The sequence below is a fragment of the Phascolarctos cinereus genome, unplaced genomic scaffold (assembly GCF_003287225.1).
Source record: "Phascolarctos cinereus isolate Bilbo 61053 unplaced genomic scaffold, phaCin_HiC Scaffold_4;HRSCAF=312, whole genome shotgun sequence".
Lineage (NCBI taxonomy): Eukaryota > Metazoa > Chordata > Mammalia > Diprotodontia > Phascolarctidae > Phascolarctos > Phascolarctos cinereus.
In genome coordinates this window covers 7,439,397-7,458,377 of record NW_027555847.1, presented here as the reverse complement: position 1 = coordinate 7,458,377, position 18,981 = coordinate 7,439,397, and the positions used below count along the sequence as shown (strand labels likewise).

The window sequence follows — 18,981 nt, the reverse complement described above, 5'->3', positions numbered from 1 at the left end:
AACCTTTTCAGGGGCCCCTGAAGTTCTTATTGCTTTCCACAAAGATGTCAGCCTTGCCTGGGTCATTCAAGGTTCAGGAGCCATTTGCCTTTATTTTAAGCCAAGGACATGGAGGTGATGGGCAGAAGGGATTTGTCTTGGATGTTTGAATCAAGATAGGTCCATCTAGTTCTTCGGAGTGTGACTTTTCCCCACCCTGAAATGTTTTCAAGTTTAAAGTTTTCCACTCCTGCTGTTCTTGGCAAGGGTACCCATCAGACTTCTGGCTGCCGTAAAATGTTTGCCCATCATTTTCCTTTTTTCCTTGTTCTGCTGTCTGGGGCTCTGTCTTCTGTATGCTCAGGCTGCAAAAGAATTCTTCTGGTTATGCCTAATTTCAAGCAAAAGTATACCATGTGGTAGAAACCAAGGGCAAAGGAGGGCCAGGTGTGGATCATGGAGAAACAAAGGAGCCAACCCCATGGATCATCTGTCCAGCTGTGCCAAGGACAGATTCAGAGCTAGAGGTGTTGAGCTTGGAGTCACAAGACCCAAATTCAAATCCTAGAATTTCTACTTACAGTTAGGAAGTCACTTAACCTGAACGGGCCTCCGTTTCCTCATCAGTAAAATAAGAAACCTGAAATTAGTTACCCCTACAATCCCTTCCTACTCCAAATCTATGATTCAATGATTTAATGTCTCCATCATCACTGTGGATTCACAGAATTGATTGGTGATCATATATCTTGGACTTTCATTTATAACCAAAATGTCAACCAGTACACAGAAAAGATGGCTCATGAGCTTTTGACCAGCCCTCATTAAACAAGCCAAAGTTCAAAGACACAGCAGCCACAAGATTTGGCTTGCCCTCAAGGGGCTTACCTTCTAGTGCAGTCAGTGTTGGATATCACTTGTATGCAAAGAGGCAAAGGAAGGGATTCTCTGGGTTTGTGGGCAATGGCTGTTATTTTCTTACTCCTAAAGTCAAGACACTCTCTCTAGTTCCACTCCCACCTAAATAACTTTTCTCCTCCATCTCCACCTTTTCTTTTAGATCCAACTGGTATCAACAAATCACTTAGACTCCATGTCATTTTAAAGGACAAGAACTTCAGGCTCCCACATCCCCCAGGCAAATATCTCGTCCTTTGCCATGGTTCCAGGGACAGAAACAGGTAAGTCGAGGCCAGCCCTGTCCCAGTGCCACAGTCAAATGGGGAAGCTGGAAAGCCTGGAATAAAGGGTATTTCTATCAACACTAGAATTTCACTTCAATAAGGAACTTTCCCTCTGCCTGAAGAAATGATCATCTGACCAGGGGTCTTAAGTGCTGGCTGGACGTTTAGCCCTTCATGCTTTGCAGGAGAGGGTTCCAGCTCTATGGGGTCCCAGGTGTCTGGGACTGGAAGTCTCTCACTTTGCGGTTCTGGTGTATTGAGGGAGTGGAAGAGATTAATGGCACAACCCTGCTGGTTAGGGGGACACAAGGGGACTGACCTCATCTGTCTTCTCCCTTGTTTCAGGGTCCCTCTTCCTCTAATGTTTGTATCTTCTAGAAATATTTTAAAACCTTTTCTTCTCTGTGAATATACACCTTCTGGGAAAGACAGCATCCTTAGTCCCAGTGGCAAGAGGAACCCGGAAGATTTTATAATAAATAAAAGATGGTTTGAGGAGGGAGAGAAAACTAACTGTGGGAACTGGAGGGAAATTTCGTAGGTAAGGTGGTACCTGAGCTGGGCCTTGAAAGAAGGGAGGGAGGCAGAGAGGATTCCAGACCTGCCTCGAATCTCGGCAAAGCCATGGAGGTGGACGATAGAGTGCTAATTGAAAGGAACCCCAAAGAGGTCAATTTGGCGGAAACTAAGTACGAGAGGAGGAATAATGGGGAATGAGTCTGGAAAGGTTGACAGAAGCCAGCTTGGAAAGGGCCCAGCGGGCTGGGAGGGGTGTGGTTTCTTCTAGAAACAACAGAGAACCACTGAAAATTTTGGAGGAAGGGAGTGGCATGGTCAGGCTTCTGCTTTAGGAAGAAGATTCTGGCTGGTTTGGAGCTTCTCTGGATTTTGCAAAGGTTTTCTGCCACTTAGGGAACTCACTAAACCAGTGAAAAAAGCCACTATTTTTTCTTTTTCTTTTCTTTCTTTCTTTTTTGAGGAATAACATTTAAATGAATCAGAAAATTCCCATATAAATTTCTACAAGAAAGTTTTCGGCAAATAAAACTGAGCCATTTTTTTTTCTTTTTGAGGAAATAGGAGTTCCAAATGAATCATTCACAAATATTTGGAAAATAGTTCAAAGAAGCAAGTATCAGAACCAGAATTCACCCTTACTTCCCTTGTTGTTATATCTCTTTGCAGAAGTCTCTGTAATTCAATAGTAAAAACAAAAACATCCCTATGGATGGGTGAACTCCCCTTCCAAAGATGCCAGTCTAAGCCCTCCTATGCCCCCCTGTCCTGGGCCACTCCTGTCCAGGTCCTCCCAGAAGTTCAGCTCATGTGCTCCCTTGATCAATCAATCAGTCAAGAAACGTTTAGTAATCACCTACTATATACTAGGCCCTGTGCTAAACACTGAAAATGCCTTCCAAAATATCTTCCTTGAGTTCTCTTGATATTTTATGGATAATAATGGAGTGGCTGGGCCATCCCTGGACTCTCATTTTATGTATGACCAGATTATCTTCCTTACCAATTGTACCCATGTAACAAACAAAGATAAAGAAACCAAAGCCAAAATGTCTAGCTTTGGTGTGAGTGTAGCAGGAATTCTAAGTTTACAGAATCTTAAATTTAGAAATGGAGGTCACCTTAGAGATCATTTTCTCCAAATCTCTCATTTACCAGATGAGGAAAAGAATGACCAGAGAAGTGAAATGATAGGAAAAGGCAGAATTCAAATCCAGGTCCTTTGACTCCATGGACAGGCCCATTCTAATTACGTCATGTTAGACAACTTTACCAACCCCATTGACCCACCTAAAGTTTGGTTATCAAGAAAACCTTACCCTGATAACACCAGTACTCAGTGATGCAACTTCCCACATCTATGGAACTCTTTGCATCTGGATGAGCTCACTCTTTCAATGAAGCCAGCTCTGCACGAGCAGGCCAGGTGGCTCCAAGTCCCAAAGCTTTGGCTGTGTCTGTTCTTGAGCCCAAGACACTGGGAACCCCTACTCCCAAGCCTTGGTGGCAAATGCTTGGAGGGCAGGCTGCTTTGGATTAGGCTTGTAGGCCACAGATGTTTACATTTTGGTCAAACAAAAGCGTATCATCATTAGAACAATTCTGGAAGGAAATTAATTGAGCCTCCGCCCTCTGAGCCCTTCATGGGAAATAGAAGCAGCTGGCCTGATTGACCCAGTGCTATTCACAGCCCAGGCAACAGACCTACTATTGTTCAGCTCCTTCTCAGCCTGGGCTGAGTCAGGCAGCCAATGCCTGCCTCCTCCTCCCTCTTCCCAGTAGTCTGAGAACATTTGAACCCACCTTGGGAGCCCAGCTCTGACCTCGCCTTGTAGAAGATGACCAAAATCCTAGCAGCAGGAATGGGGAGGGGGTATGGGGGACAGGTTGGAAAAAACCAGCTCATTTGGAATATCAAGTCGATCCTCTCAATACTGACTCTGTACCCACATATGTGCCCAACATCTTGGAGGAAGCCAGGGATCTAGGTGATTTTCAATGACCTTTTCTAGGCCCAACAGCCTACATGTAAAGGCACTGTTGTCAGGGGAATGTTGGATTGAGGTTTTTAGAGTCCGGTTTGGAACTGGAGAGGACCTTGGAGGCTGCTGTGGCCAGCTGGCACCTGATGCATAATCCTTTCTTGAACAGTTGACAAGTACTTCTCTGGTCACTCCTTGAAGACCTCCAGGAGAAAAAAAAAGCTTGCTACCTCATGAGGCAATCTTCCCTCTTCTGGGGATACATATTATGGCCAGAAAGACTTCCCTCACCCCAAACTTCGATTTGCTTCTGTAGAACTTTTACCCTTTGGGCCTTTCTGTGCCCAAGACACAACAATTTGGATCTTCTGCCTGTTCAACAGCCCTTCAGATCCTTGAAGACAGCTACCTTGTTCCCCCTGAAACTTTTCTTATCCAAGCTAAGTATGTCAGTTCCTTTAACTGATCCACATTGAACATGGACCCCAAGGTTCTTTGCCATCCTGGAGGCCTCCTCTGCACACTCTCCAACTTCCCAATCTGCTCCCTAAAATGGCCACCAGACTAAACTCAATGCTCCTAATAGGCTCTGAGTGGGGCAGAATAGAGGAAGTGGCTCTGAAATGGCTCTGCAGTTCTACAAATTGTTTTAATAGAATAGATTCATTTTCACACATTTTGAAAAGCTTCTGCATCAGCAAATCCCATCTTTTCTGTTCAGTATGGTTTGTGACTGAATCCACCTCAACTCTGAAGAGGCTCTGACTGTAGTCTGTTCGGGTATTTTGCTACAGCTCTTAAGCACAGTTCTCTGTTCAATCCATTCAACACAAACAGACCAAAGGAAGCCCTCTGAGGAAGGGGGGAGGCTGATGAGGACAATTTAACTGCCAAAGGAATAAGGACTGATGATGTCATGGAGCTTTCTTTTTGCAAAGAACTATGTGGAAGAGATTTACTTGATCTACATACCACCCCTGAGACAAATGCTCCAGGGATTGTTGTCCCCATTTTTATGATAAGGCAACTGGGATTGAGAGAGATTAGAGGATTTACCCAGGGTCAAGCAGCTAGTATGTGAAGAAGGCAGTGATTGCACTCAGGCCCTCCTCCCTTCAGGTGGAGCACCCTCTCTGCCATGCCTCCCTCCTGTGGGACTTTGAGAATCAGGTTCTGGACACCTGGACACTCTTTCCATTGTGCAGGGTCCTTTGCCATTCTTTCTTCCTGTTGCTAGAACTAGATAAGGAAATAAAAAAGGCTACATTCATACAGCGGTAATTCTTGTTCTTTCAGATTATTCTAACATATTTCTCCTGGAAATTCCTTGTCTTATTAAACTGGTTCCTGAAATCGTTGTGTATTTCTCTATATTTACTTCTCTGTGTATGAAGAGGCAGTGTGAAGATGGCTGAGTACAGACCAGGGCTCAGCAAAACTCTTTCAACATTCCCTTCCAAACAACTTTAAAATAATGCCTCAAATAAAATTTTGGAATAGCAGATACAACAAAAGGTCAGAAGGAGATGTTTTTCCAGGATAAGACAACTTAGGAGGTTTGCAGGAGAGGTCTCTAACACTGGGGTGGGCACAAGCCCAGAGTGTGGCAGGAGCACCAGTGGTGGGCCTTGGAGGTGGCAGTGACACCTTCAGGAACTCTCAGCCCAGATGTTAAGGAGATCAGACAATTGCTTAAAGGACCCCTTGCTGGCACTCCCTACAGCTGGCATGGATTGGCAACTCTATTGCCTATAAGCAGTTCTGGGTTGCAGTTCCAGCTCTGAATGGAGTGCTTGTGATCAGTCACAAGGGAGCAAGGGGCCCTAGTCTCACTTCTACATTGGAGAGGAATATTAGTGCTTGTGGCTACAGGGGACCAAGGCCCTTCCTGGGTAAAGACCAGAGTGCAAACCAGGAGAGGAGTGACCACTCCTCTCCCCAGATCACACCACTTTGGAAGCACTAAAAACCTACAGACCCCCAGACCTAGCTCTGAAAACAGCAGTACAAAAAGCCTGAAGCTTGGCATAGTGCCTCCCCCACCCCCATGGGAGCAGAGCCCAACTTGAACATAAAATTCAAAGTGAAGAAATAGTCTGGGAAAATGAGCAAACAATTAAAATAGTACCTGACCATAAAAAGCTACTACAGTGCCAGGGAAGACCAAGACATAACCTTGGAAGAAGATAACAATGTGAAAACAGCTGCAAGTGAAGCCTCAAAACAAAATGCTAAATGGACCCAAGGCCAAGAAGGATTCCTCAAAGAATTAAAGAATGAGATAAGAGTAGCTGAGGAAGAATTGGGAAAATAAATGAGAGTTGAGCAAGAAAATTATGAAAAGAGAACCAACAATTTGGTAAGAAGCACAAAAAAAAATACTGAAGAAAATATTACTTTAAAAACAGAATTGGTATAATGGTGGAAAAACATGAAAATTAACTGAAGAAAATAATTCTTTAAAAATTACAATTTGTGGCATTTCTACATATTACCAACAAAGCCCAACAGCAAGAGGTAGAAAGAGAAATTCCATCTGAAGATACTATAGACATTATAAAATATTTAGAAGTCTACCTACTGAAACAAACCCAGGAATTATATGAACACAATTACAAAACACTTTTCACACAAATAAAGTCAGATCTAAATAATTGGAAAAACATCAGTAGGCTGAGGTAACATAATAAAAATGAAAATTCTACCTAAGGCAATTTACTTATTCAGTGCCACACCGATCAAACTAATATTTGATAAAGTTAGAAAAAATAATGACGATTCATTTGGAATAATAAGAGGTCAAGAATATCAAGGGAACTAATGAAAAGAAATCCAGGGGAAAGTGACCTAGCCATTCCAGACCTTAAATTGTATTATAAAGCAGCAATCATGAAAACTACTTGGTATGGGCTAAGAAATAGGGAGGCAGATCAGTGGAATAGGTTAAATATGCAAGACACAGTAGTCAGTGACTATAGTAATCTAGTATTTGATAAACCCAAAGACCCCAGCTTCTGGGATAAAAACTCACACTTTGACAAAAAATGCTGGGAAAACTGTAAAAGAATATGGCAGAAACTAGGCATAGATCAAAATCTCATGCCATATATGAAAATAAAGTAAAAAGGGGTTCATGATTTAGATATAAAGGCTGATACTTTAAGCAAACTGGGAGAACAAAGAATAGTTTATCTATCAGATTTATGGAGAACAGAAGAATTCATGACCAAACAGAAGATAGAGAACATTATGAAAAGCAAAATGGATAACTTTGATTACATTAAATTGAAAAATTTTTGCACAAACAAAGCCAATGCAACGAAGATTAGAAGGAAAGCAGAAAATTGGGAAAGAATTTTTACAACTAGTCTCTCTGATAAGGGCTTCATTTCTAAAATATATGGAGAATTAAGTCAAATTTATAAGAATACAAGTCATTCCCCAATTTGATAAATGGTCAAAGGATTATAGTCATATGAAAAAATGCTCTAAATCACTATTGATTAGAGAAATGCAAATCAAAACAACTCTGAGGTACCACATCACCTTTATCAGATTAGCCAACATGACAAAACAGGAAAAGGATAAATGTGGGAGAAGATGTGGGAAAATTGGAACACTAATGCATTGTTGGTGGAGTTGTGAAATGATCTAACCACTGTGGAGAGCAATTTGGAACTATGCCCAAAGGGCTATAAATTGCGCATACCCTTTGACCCAGCAATAACACTTCTAGGGCTATATCCCAAAGAGATCATACAAATGGGAAAATTACCTACATGAACAAAAATATTCATAGCAGCTCTTTTTATGGTGGCAAAGAATTGGAAATTGAGAGGATGCCCATCAACTGGAGAATGGCTGAACAAGTTGTAGTATATGAATGTAATGGAATACTATTGTGCTATAAGAAATGATGAGCAGGCTGAATTCAGAAAAACCTGGAAGGACTTGTGTGGTCTGATGCTGAGGGAAGTGAGCAGAACCAGGAGAACACTGGACACAGTAACAGCCACATTTTGTGATGACTAATATTGATAGACTTAACCCTTCTCAGTAACACAAAGATCTAAGACATCTCTAAAGGCCTTATGATGGAAAATGCTATCCACATCCAGAGAAAGAACTGTGGAGTTTGAATGCAAATTGAAGCATACTATTTACTAATTTTTTTTTCTGCTGCTGTGTTTTGTTTCCCCTTTCTGGTGGTTCCTCCTATTGCTTCTAATTCTTACTTACAACATCACTAATGTGAAAATATGTTTAATAGGAATGTATATGTATAGCCTGTATCAGACTGCACACTGTCTTGGGGAGGGAGGGGGAGAAAAAATTAAAACTCAAAAGCTTATGGAAGTGATTGTTGATAATTCAAAATAAATTAATTTTAAAAAAGCTGGTTAAGTGTGAGGCTGGATCCACAATCAGTTCTTCCAGAGTCCAAGTCTAGCACACTACCCACTGGATCACCTAGCCACCTTGACCCTACACCCTCTGACCTACTGGGCCTTACTTTATGACCTGCCACTAAACTCTTCATGCTATCAGGCCTTGCCAGCCATGCTGGTCCTTTCCTTCTGCCCAGCAGCTGAAGCCTCCTCCATATGTTCTCATACAATCTCCTATGTTTAGTATGTAATGTTTAATCAATGTTTTTGTTTATTTTTTTTATTCATTCATTCACTGCAGTTGTGGTTCTGATGCCTACCCTAAAGCCATGGGAAACAATGAGGAAAAAATTCATTATGTGATGTTCTGAGAGACTGAGGTCATGTTCCCTCCCAACTTCAAAGATCAATACCAATATTCTATACTCTTAATGCAACAAACTTCAAAATTCTGTTATAATAAATCAGGAAACATTTGTTGAAGACCCACTATAGGCAAAGTCTTGGGAATTAATAAAAAATAATTAATCACATCACCAAAAAATGAAGTTGACTGTATCCTAAGAGACAGGAGCAATTGATTACCAATGTGGCAATTATCCATCTCTGTGCAATAAGAACAAAAGTTAAAGGTGATATGCAATTAAAACTATAATATAAAATAATCTGTCGAAAATGGGAGGGAGGCAAAGAGATCATAAAAACAGGAAAAATATCTATACATACAAAAATATGTATAGCAGCTTTTTATTTGCAGTGGCAAACAGTTGGAAATTGAGTGGATGCCCAACAGTTTGGGAATGGCTGAACAAGTTGTGGTATATGAATGTAATGGAATACTGTGCTATAAGAAATGTTGAGCAGGCAGACTTCAAAAAAAACCTGGAAAGACTTTTATGGTCTGATGCTGAGTGAAGTGAGCAGAACCAGGAGAACATTGTACACAGTAACAGGCACGTGTGATGACTAATATTGATAGACGTAATCTTTCTCAGTAATACAAGGATCTAAGACATTTCCAAAGGTCTCATGATGGAAAATACTATCCACATCCAAAGAAAGAACTATGGAGTTTGAATGCAGATTGAAGCATACTATTTGCTGTTTTTTTTTTCTTCTGTTGTGTTTTGTTTCCTCTTTCTGGTGGTTCCTCCTATTGGTTCTAATTCTTATTTACAACATCACTAATGTGAAAACATGTTTAATAGGAATATATATGTATAGCCTATATCGGATTGCATGCTGTCTTGGGGAGGGAGGTGGGGAGGGAAGGGGAGAAAAATTTAAAACTCAAAAGCTTATGGAAGTGTTTGTTGATAATTCAAAATAAATTAATTTTAAAAATAATTAAAAATTATAATTTGGCCTGTGGAAGCTAATGACTCCACGAGACTTCAAGACACAGTAAATCAAAATGAAAAGAATGAAAAAAATAGAAGAAAATATGAAATACCTCATTGGAAAAAACAAACAAACAAACAAACAAACAACTGACCTGGAAAATAGATCAAGGAGAGATTATTTTAAAATTATTGGCCCACCAGAAAGCCATGATCAAAACAAAAAGAGCCTGGACATCATATTTCAAGAATTATGAAGGAAAATTGGCCCAATGTCTTAGATCCAATGGGTAAAATAGAAATAGAAAGAATACACTGATCACCTCCTGAAAGAGATCCCAAAATGAAAGCTCCCAGGGAACTTCCAAAGAACCCGGTCAAGGAGAAAATACTGCAAGCAGCCAGAAAGAAACCATTCAAATATCATGGAGCCACAGTCAGGTTCACACAAGATTTAAAGGCTTCCACAATAAAGGAGTGGAGGGCTTGTAATATGATATTCCAGACAGCAAAGGAACTAGGACCACAACCAAGAATAACCAATCCATTAAAACTGAGTATAATACGTTAGGGGGGGAAATGGATATTTAATGAAACAAAGGACTTCCGAGCATTCCTGCTGAGAAGATCAGAACTCAATGGAAATTTTTATTTTCAAAACAAAACTCAAGAGAAGCATAAAATGGTAAACATGAAAGAGTAATCATAAGGGACTCAATAAGGTTAAACTATTTACAATCCTATATGGCATGATATATGTAACTCCTAAGAACTTTAACATTATTAGGGCAGTTAGGAGTAAACATAAAAAGAGGATATGGATGTGAGTCGATTATGTTGGGATAGTCTCCAAATAAAAATGTAGGGATGAGAAAGAAGGATGGCTGCACTTGGAAAAGGGAGAAGGGAACAGTAGAATGGGGCAAATTTTCTCACATTAAAGAGGTGCACAAGGAAGAACTTTTATAGTGGAGGGGAAATAGTGGGGTGGGCAATGTTTCAACTTTACTCTGGTTAGAATTGCTTCAAAGAGGGAGGAACATAGATACACAATCAGTTGCTTATAGAAATCTATCTTATGGACACAGGAGGGGAAAGAGATATGGGGGGAAGAGCCGATTGGAGGAGGCAGTGGTAGGAAGCAAGAAAAACTTTTGAGAACGGACTGGATAAAAAGAGAAAGAGGAGGATAAAGAAAGGAAAATGGAATGGAGGCATATGCAGTGTTAATAATCACATCTGTGAATGTGAATGTGATGAGCTCACACATTGAATGGAAGTAAATAGCAGAATGGATTGGAAGCTAGAATCCAGCAATATGTTGTATACAAGAGACACACTTGGGACAGAAAAACACACGTGGAGTTAAAATAAAGGACTACAGCAGAGTCTATTATACTTCCACTTAAGTGAAGAGGACAGGGATTGCAATCATGGTCTCAGATAAAGTAAAAACAAAATTAGTCTTAATTGAAAGAAATAATCAGGAAACTACCTTTTTGTTAAAAGGTACTACAAACAATGAAGTAATATGACAATATTATAAGAAGTTTTTCTGATAATGGCCTCATTTCTCAAATATATAAGGAACTTAGTCAAATTTATAAAAATAAGAGCTATCCCCCAACTGACAAATGTTCAAAGGAACAGACAGAAGAAGAAATCAAAGCTATGTACAGTCATTTGAAAAAATGCTCTAAATCACTATTGATTAGAGAAAAGCAAATTAAAACAGTTCTGAGGTACCACCTCACACCTATCAGAAATGACAAATGTTGGCGGGGATGAAGAAAAATAGGTACATTAATGAATTGTTTGTGGAGTAGTAAACTGGTCCATCCATTTGGGAGAACAATTTGGAACTATGCCCAAAGGACTATAAGACTATTCACCTTGACCCAGTAATACCACTTCTAGGTCTGTATCCCAAAGAGATCAAAGAAAAAGGCGAAGGACCCAAACGTAGAAAAATACTGATAGCAGCTCCTTTTGTGGTGGCAAAGAATTGGAAATTGAGAGGATGCCCATCAACTGGGGAAAGGCTGAACAAGGTGTGGTATGTGAATGTGATGCTATAGGAAATAATGAGGGGCATTGTTTTAGGGGAAAAAAACCAACAAACATGGCAAGAGCTATATGAACTGGTAATGCAAAATGAAATGAGAAGAACCAGGAGATCACTGTGCTCAGTGACAGCAGTGTTGTAATGATGACTGATCATGAAAGACGTCACTGCTTTGCTCAATACAGTGATCCAAGACTGTATTCCTAAGGACTCATGAGGAAAAATACTATCCACCTCCAGAGAGAAGTGATGCATTATGAGCACAAGTTGAGGTATAACTTTCTTGCCTTATTTTTTTGCTTTATTGTGTGATGTGACTAATATGGAAATATATTTTTCATTATTTCACATGTATAATTGATATTGTATTGTTTGCCTTTTCAGTGGTGAGGGAGGGGTGGGAGGGACAGGAGAATCTGGAACTCCAAAAGCAAAAAGAAAAGAATGTTAACAATAAATACATTTTTGTTGTTCAGTCATTCCAGTCATGTCCAGCTCCTTGCGACCACATTTGGAGTTTTCATGGCAAAAATACTGGAGTAATTTGCTTTTTCTTGCTCCAGCTCATTTTACAGATGAAAAAACTGAGGCAAATAGGATTAAGTGACTTGCTTAGGGTCACACAGCCAGTTAGTGTTTGAGGCCAGATTTGAACTCAGGTCTTCATGACTCCAGGCCCAGGACACTGTATCCACTGAGTCACCTGGCTGTGACATTCATTTATATTTTCATTATTTTATATATATATATATATATATATGTGTGTGTGTGTGTGTATGTATATATATATATATGTATATATGTGTGTGTGTGTGTGTATGTATATATACATATGTATATATATATATATGTGTATGTGTGTGTGTATGTATATATATATGTATAATATTTATCATAAATAATAAATATTTTAAAAAGGAAAAAGGCAGTGTGGCATAATGAATAGGAAACTAGCCTCTTGGTAAGAAGCCCTGTGTTCTCAGCTTGTTGTCTCTGACCCATGCTGACTCTGTGACCCTTGGCAAGCTAGCTAGCTTCTCGGTGCTTTGGGCTCCTCTCTGAGGCTCTAAATGGCCAATAAGGTGCCTGACCATATTGTGAGAGAAAATTTCCTGTGTCAGTAGATCCCCGGGGCTGGTCCCTCTCCCTGTCTGGGTTACATGTTTCTTCCTTCCAAAAGAATCGACGAAGCCACCCATCAGGATTTCTTAAGTGCTGACTATGCTCGGCCACGGGAGATACAGAGGAGAGCTCCAGGTTAACAGCTGCCCTTTTGTCCTTGTCTGGCCAGCACCTAGAAAAATGGCTGACCCATTACAGGTACATAATAAATGCTTCTTGAATGGAATGGAATTGAAGACTGAGTGTGTGTGTGTGTGTGAGTGTGTATTGTGGGTGAGAATCCTCCCTGAATGTCTCTGGCTATTTCTCCCTTTAGTCAGAGGCCCTGGCTGGCTCCTTAGATGGGCTGGAAGGGGGCAGAGAGAGCATCTTTCTAAAGTGGCTTGGAATGGTGTTATCTGCTTGCCGTCTCAGACGGAGGAGAGAGAGATGATGGGCTCAGGGTTAAGGCTGAAAGTGTTATTGATATAAAGCAGAGCTCAGTTCCCCCCATCTCTGCCTCAGGATGGAATGCACTCCCAAAGCCACTGTCCCTCAGCTCATGAGAGGGAAAAGTTTGGGGGGCTTGGGGTCTTTTGTTGGTTTGTTTTCCAGAATGGTTACCTTCCTCCCAGAAAACAACCCAAGCTTTGGGCAGAAACTGGCACATGGCCTGATTACAATTTGAAAATAGCTCTAGGAAATATTGTGAAAATCACTCATTACGTGTACTTTCAACAAAGTAAACGCGGTTGCTCATGATTAATGGTCTTTTAAAACATAAATAAGATACTGATGATTGTGATTGGAAAGTCACAGTACTCAAGCTGCTTGTGCATTTTCAGGTTACAGAAGTGGAGGCAGGTCACCGTGTGATTAAGCAAAGGGTCAAGGGCAGGGTTGATTTTGGCAGATCTCCTGCAGTCATGTAGGAGTTTAAGTATTGTTTAAATTACACCCTGTGAGAGAGAACAGCAGTCGAATTACTTTAATGGTTTTCACTAATGCATTCAGTGTGCACAAGGTTTTTCAGAATGAGGATTTGAGACTCAGTTTAGCTGCAGCATCTGGGGTACTCATGTGTTGAACTCACAGAATCATTCTAATGGTCCAGATTCTAGCCTTGCTCAAGTCTTGCTTAGGAAGTTGGGAGAACTCATTTGACTAGCTAGAACAATTTGTCCTGACACTATGGAGCCCATGGCGGGGGAGTGGCAGCAGCCCATGTTCTTTCTGGTAGAAGTTCCCCTCTACCATCTCCATCTTCATTGTCAATATGGAATAATGAAAGTGACAACCCTCAAAGGTGAGGAATGGGTCTTGAGAACCCTTCACTCCCCTCCCTCCACTTATTGTAAACCCAGGCCTGGGACAAAATGATTCCGATATCTGGAAGAAGCCCACCACACCCCCTAAGTCCCCTTGGAGTCCACTTTAGGAGGCAAATTCAGTTGGGGAAAGACCTCAGACCCTGGGGTCTGAGTTGCTGGTGGGGAGAACCATGAGGGCGTAGGCTAGTTGGAAGGTGGCAGATTGGTGTTACCCTGTGGTTAGATTGTGGTGGTGGGGAGAAGAGGGTGGACCCAGGTCAGGGAAAAGCTCATCTCTAGTGTGACAGTGAGTGGGAATTGAGGGGGGTGTGGCATGCAGATGGGAAGGAAGGAGGAAACAGCAGTTTGTAGTTTCATATTTTAACTAAGGATTCTTGCTGAGAGGCAGTAAGAAAAGCTGAATTCAGTCCCCACCTCTGCCACAGACTGGCTGTGCTCCCTCACAAGTCACAACCCCTCAGTGCTCAGGGCTTCAAAAACTCGGTCTCCCAGAAAGTGCTGACCCATACTGGTGAAGGAAATGCCTGGCAAGGAAGGAGCTCCCTGATTGATCATAATTCCAGTCTCTTAAAAAGCTAACAAACAAAACCAAAAAGTTTTACTCAGTAGCAGTGGAGCTCAGTTGTTAAGACTTCAGCAGGGCCATGGCTCCTCCAGCACATCCTTGCAAGGTTGCTGATCTGAACCTAAGAACAGGCCTTGATGGGCTAGCTGTATTCCTCTTTAAATGTTCTGTCGTAGCCATCAGGGTGATCTTGGATTCTGACTCAGTCACCCTGGTGACCACGTCCTTCTCCTCCTCCTTGTCCCTTCCCTTTCTCATGCATTCCTCCAAACATGATGAATTAGTACAGTATTCCTAAACCAACTCTGACCATGTCATTCCTCTGTGCAAAAGGCAATTTGTCTTTTTTTTTTCCTTGCTGATTTCACCGCATTACCTCGTTTATAGTTTCTATCCAAGCCAAACTAGTCCATAGACAATATTCCATCTCCTGGTTTCAAGTCTCTGCACACATTGTCCCTCCTCCTAGAAAATGCTCCCTCCTCCTAGTAAGAGCTGCCTTCTGCCTAGAAAGAGCTGCCTTCTGCCTAGAAAGTGCTCCCTCCTCCTAGTAAGAGCTGCCTTCTGCCTAGAAAGTGCTCCCTCTTGCCTAAAAAATGCTCCCTCCTTCTAGAAAATGCTCCCTCCTCCTAGTAAGAACTGCCTTTTGCCTAGAAAGTGCTCCCTCCTCTTTCCAGCTTCTTAGAATCTCCAGGTGCCTTCCTTGCTCAAGTATCATGTCTTACATGAATTCCTTCCTAATTGCCTCCATGGTTAATGCTCTCTCCCATCTCAAAGTTACTTTGTCTTGTATTGTGCATCTTTTGTACTTACTTAATTTTATCTTTGTATTTGTATTTTGTATTTACTTACTCACACTGCCCCCAGAATGTAAACTTCTTGAGAGAAGGTCTGTTTCTCTTTTATAATGTGTTTCAGTCAGTTTTATACTGGTTTTAAGTCAATTATTTTCAGTTGTGTCTGATTCTTCTAGCCCCATTTGGGTTTTCTTAGAAAAGCTACTGAAATAATTTGCCATTTCCTTCTCCAGATCATTTTGCAGATGAAAGAACTGAGGCCAGCAGGGTGAAGTGACTTGTCCAGGGTCACATAGTTAGTAAGTGTCTAAGGCAAGATTTGAATTTAGGAAAATGAGTCTTCCTGACTTAGGCCTGGTGCTCTATCCACTATGCCAACTGGCTGTGCCCTCCTCCCCCAGCACTGTGCTTATTAAATATTTGACCCCATTAGAGGAACCAGGAGCCACATACCTCAATGCATTCTATATGTCTCTGAAGGGACCACATATCTGGATCAGGAGTGTGCCTTTAGATGTCTGGAATATAAAGCTGCCCCTCCCATCCCATGACACTCTCCTCCCCTCCCCCTGTACCCTGCTGAGAATATTACTGCATTAGCAAGAAGTAGGTGAAGAGAAGTAGGTTCTTTTCTCAATCCTGTCTCCACTCAAATAGCCAGATAATGCCAGCTGCCAAACAACTTTAACAAGAGTTCCTGTGGTACTATGGAAGTGGATAAGTCACTGGAGTTGGACTCAGAAAGATGTGAGTTCAAATCCCACTGCATACATTTACCAATTGTAGGACCCTAGGGAAGTCATTTCAACCTTTCCCTGCCTCGATTTCTCATCTATAAAATGGAGAGACTGGACTCAGCAGTCTCCGAGGACTCTCCCAGCTTCAAATCTGTGATGGGGCATAAGAGGACATAAAGACCCTCCTGGTGTAATGGAAAGAGCTGTCTCCTTCCTCTAAAGGCCTGATGCTTCCTCTCTGACTAACTTTGGGCAAGTCTGTCCTCCATCCTGGCCTTCACTTTCTTCATCAGTGAATTGGGTGTTTGCACTAGATGGCTCCTGGGGTCTCTTCCAGCTCAAGACATTCTACTTATGATTCATTTTCTTTGGCGAGAGATGTCGTTTTCATGGACAGCCATGTCCTAGAGGTAGGAGGTTAGATGCTTTTGAAGTACCAGACACGTCTAGGGAGGCTGTGGAATTCCAAAAGGATGTCTCCAAAGAACTCCCAGTAACCACTATGAGGAGCTGTCTTGGACCCTGACTCTCCCCTCCCGTGGAGGATGGAACAAAATGCTGTGAGGAGTCTCGGGATGCCTAGTTTGCCTTTATTTGGGGGAAAGCATGAGCCTGGCTTCTCTCCCAGGCACTACCAAGCTGGCTGGTATGGACTACATGGCCTTGAAAGGAAGTGGGAGGCTGTTTGGTAGGACAGCTTGGGAGGAGCAAGACAGAAAACTAATGCTTCCCACACAGAATATTCCCCCACCATGATCTACTGCCCCTACCGAGGCCATCATGATCCAGGCCCTGCTACAGCCGGGCTCCTAGAGAAGTGTCCAAGGAGAATGGAGGAAGGTCTTTCCCCTTTGAGTCCTTAGTACTGAGATCTTCCCTCCAGGCCTCATAGGGGAATATCGGACCCATGAAATCCCAAGCCCCTGGAAGAGCCACTCGGAAACCTCCAGTGAGCATCCACACCCCAGGGGATGTTATTTTGGTCTAGGTTAATAATAACAACACTGCCAATTCCCCGGAGGAATGCTGTTTCTTTCCTGGGATCCTCGTTGGTGCGTATGTGCCCTCTGTATTACTCGAAGAGCCGCATTCTTCAGATTTCTCTGATTGTTTTGATAAGCTATGACTTGCTTTTCCCAGCCTTCCCCATTGTAAGCCTCTTGAACAAGCTCCTTTCCTGGCCTGGCACAAAGTGGGAGAAAAGGGGGATCCTTTTTTTAGCATTTTAGAAATGGATGAGGGCATTGGCTGGTGGGAAGTGCTCTGTTGGAACAAACTGGCTGTCTCTGTGTTGGGAAGTGAGAAGAAATTGCCGTGTCGTTTCTGATGGGGCAATAATTAATGGTGATTATTACACGGGGGCAGGGCTTTGTCCATATCTCTGCTGCTTAAAATGCCTCTATTTTTAGGGGTGACAAAAAGAACTTCAAAAACTGTGTTGTCAGCAAGGGGAAGAGGCTTGGTTTTTGTTAGCAATAAAGAGTTCTAGTGTTTGCTAAACCAGAAATTTATCTAAAGCCTAAATTCATTTGACTGTTAAGAAGAAGGAGTTTTAAAGCAAAAAAATGCATTGTGGTTCCCAAAGACAGGGGGCAGAGAACTCCCTTGGTGACCCTGGCCCCAGGATTGCCTTCTGCCTCATTGATCTCAGGGCAGGAACTGGGTGAGAGGTAGTGCAAGCCTTGCTGGAATGAGGGGCTGGCTGCCTCTGGAACTTCTGTGACCCAGGAAGCTAAAGGATAGCAGAAAAGGGACTTGTCTCTCCTTCCTCCTGCAAAATGGGCAACCAAAGAGGGCCAGTGAAGGGAGAGACTGGGGCTTCATTCAGTAGCTTTGACCCCTAGGACACAAAGTCAAGTTCATTGCTTGATTGGATGGATAGGTGAAAGGAGACAGCCCATGACTGAAGGTCCAGGAGATGACTCCTAGCTCTAGCTTGTGGGGCTAAAAAGAACAATTCCAACCCTTGGTCCAGGTGACAGCTGATCAAAGATTTGATGACAATGGTCATGCTGCCCCACCTCCACCCTTCTCCACCCTTTTCCTTTCTTCTCCCCTCCTCTTCTCTTCTCTCTTCTTCTTACCAAACTGATGAACGTTCAATCTAAAAGGGGTTGAGCTCAACCCTCTCTAAGGTTGGAGCCAAATGGAGAGGGCTGGGAAGGCTGGTCTCCTTTGTCACTGGGTTCATGGAGAGGAGTCAGGGACAGGACACGCTAAGTTTTTTATTGATTTAACTTGAACTGGACGTGAACTGTGTCTTTTGGTAGTACATCAATTACTGGTCCTTAAACAGATATCTCTCACTTAGAGGGTCAACTGCGGAGTCAGTGTTAACAAACGGTCCCAAAACAGTGATCTCAAGCATCCTCTCTCCTCCTTTATACCACTCTATCACTGCAGAGGCTAAAGGAGGCGGCCCAGGAAGAAGGAGTACTATGTTTCTATCAGTGTCATGGATGGCTATGGCCAAAGAGTGGCCCAGCAGCTGACAGTTAGCCTTCCCTTAGTATACACTTACTGAATGCCTCTTCTATGTTAATCACTTTCGTGGGGTTAAAACATTAGAAAATTCAATTATTTGATTTGAAACAGGGGCGTGGAGCTAGGCCTTAGTCATGCAAAGACAAGCAAAAATAAATAGACCCAAACTAAGTAGCCCCTGCCCTCTAGGACTGACCAGTCTGTTCTCCCAGTTTTGCTAGACCTGTTCTTGGCAGACATAAGCTAATGCTGATATTAATGCTCAATAACAGTGTTATGTTCAAAAAACCAGATTTGTCTGTTTCTACCGCGCATCACTCTAAGACAACAGCTTGTACAATGTTCAGAAGGAAAAGCCTTTTTTAAGCACTTACTGTATAGTGGGCACTGTGCTAAGTGATGGGGGTAGAAAAGAAGTCAAACAAAGGCAATACCTTCCCTAAAGAAGCTTTTGTTCTAAGGGAAGACAACACACAGAAAGGATCTGAAGGGGGAGGGTCTTGGGATGCAAG

General features: G+C 42.1%; 1 long non-coding RNA gene across 1 annotated transcript in view; it reads right to left on the bottom strand.

Moving 5' to 3' along the window:
* Positions 1–268: 268 nt before the first annotated feature.
* The window catches only part of LOC110192967 (uncharacterized), a 46,780-nt gene continuing 28,067 nt past the window's right edge, over positions 269–18,981 (bottom strand). Inside the window, exon 4 of the long non-coding RNA XR_002320328.2 lies at positions 269–344. This is a non-coding gene — a long non-coding RNA (uncharacterized LOC110192967). The remainder of the gene's footprint in view (positions 345–18,981) is intronic.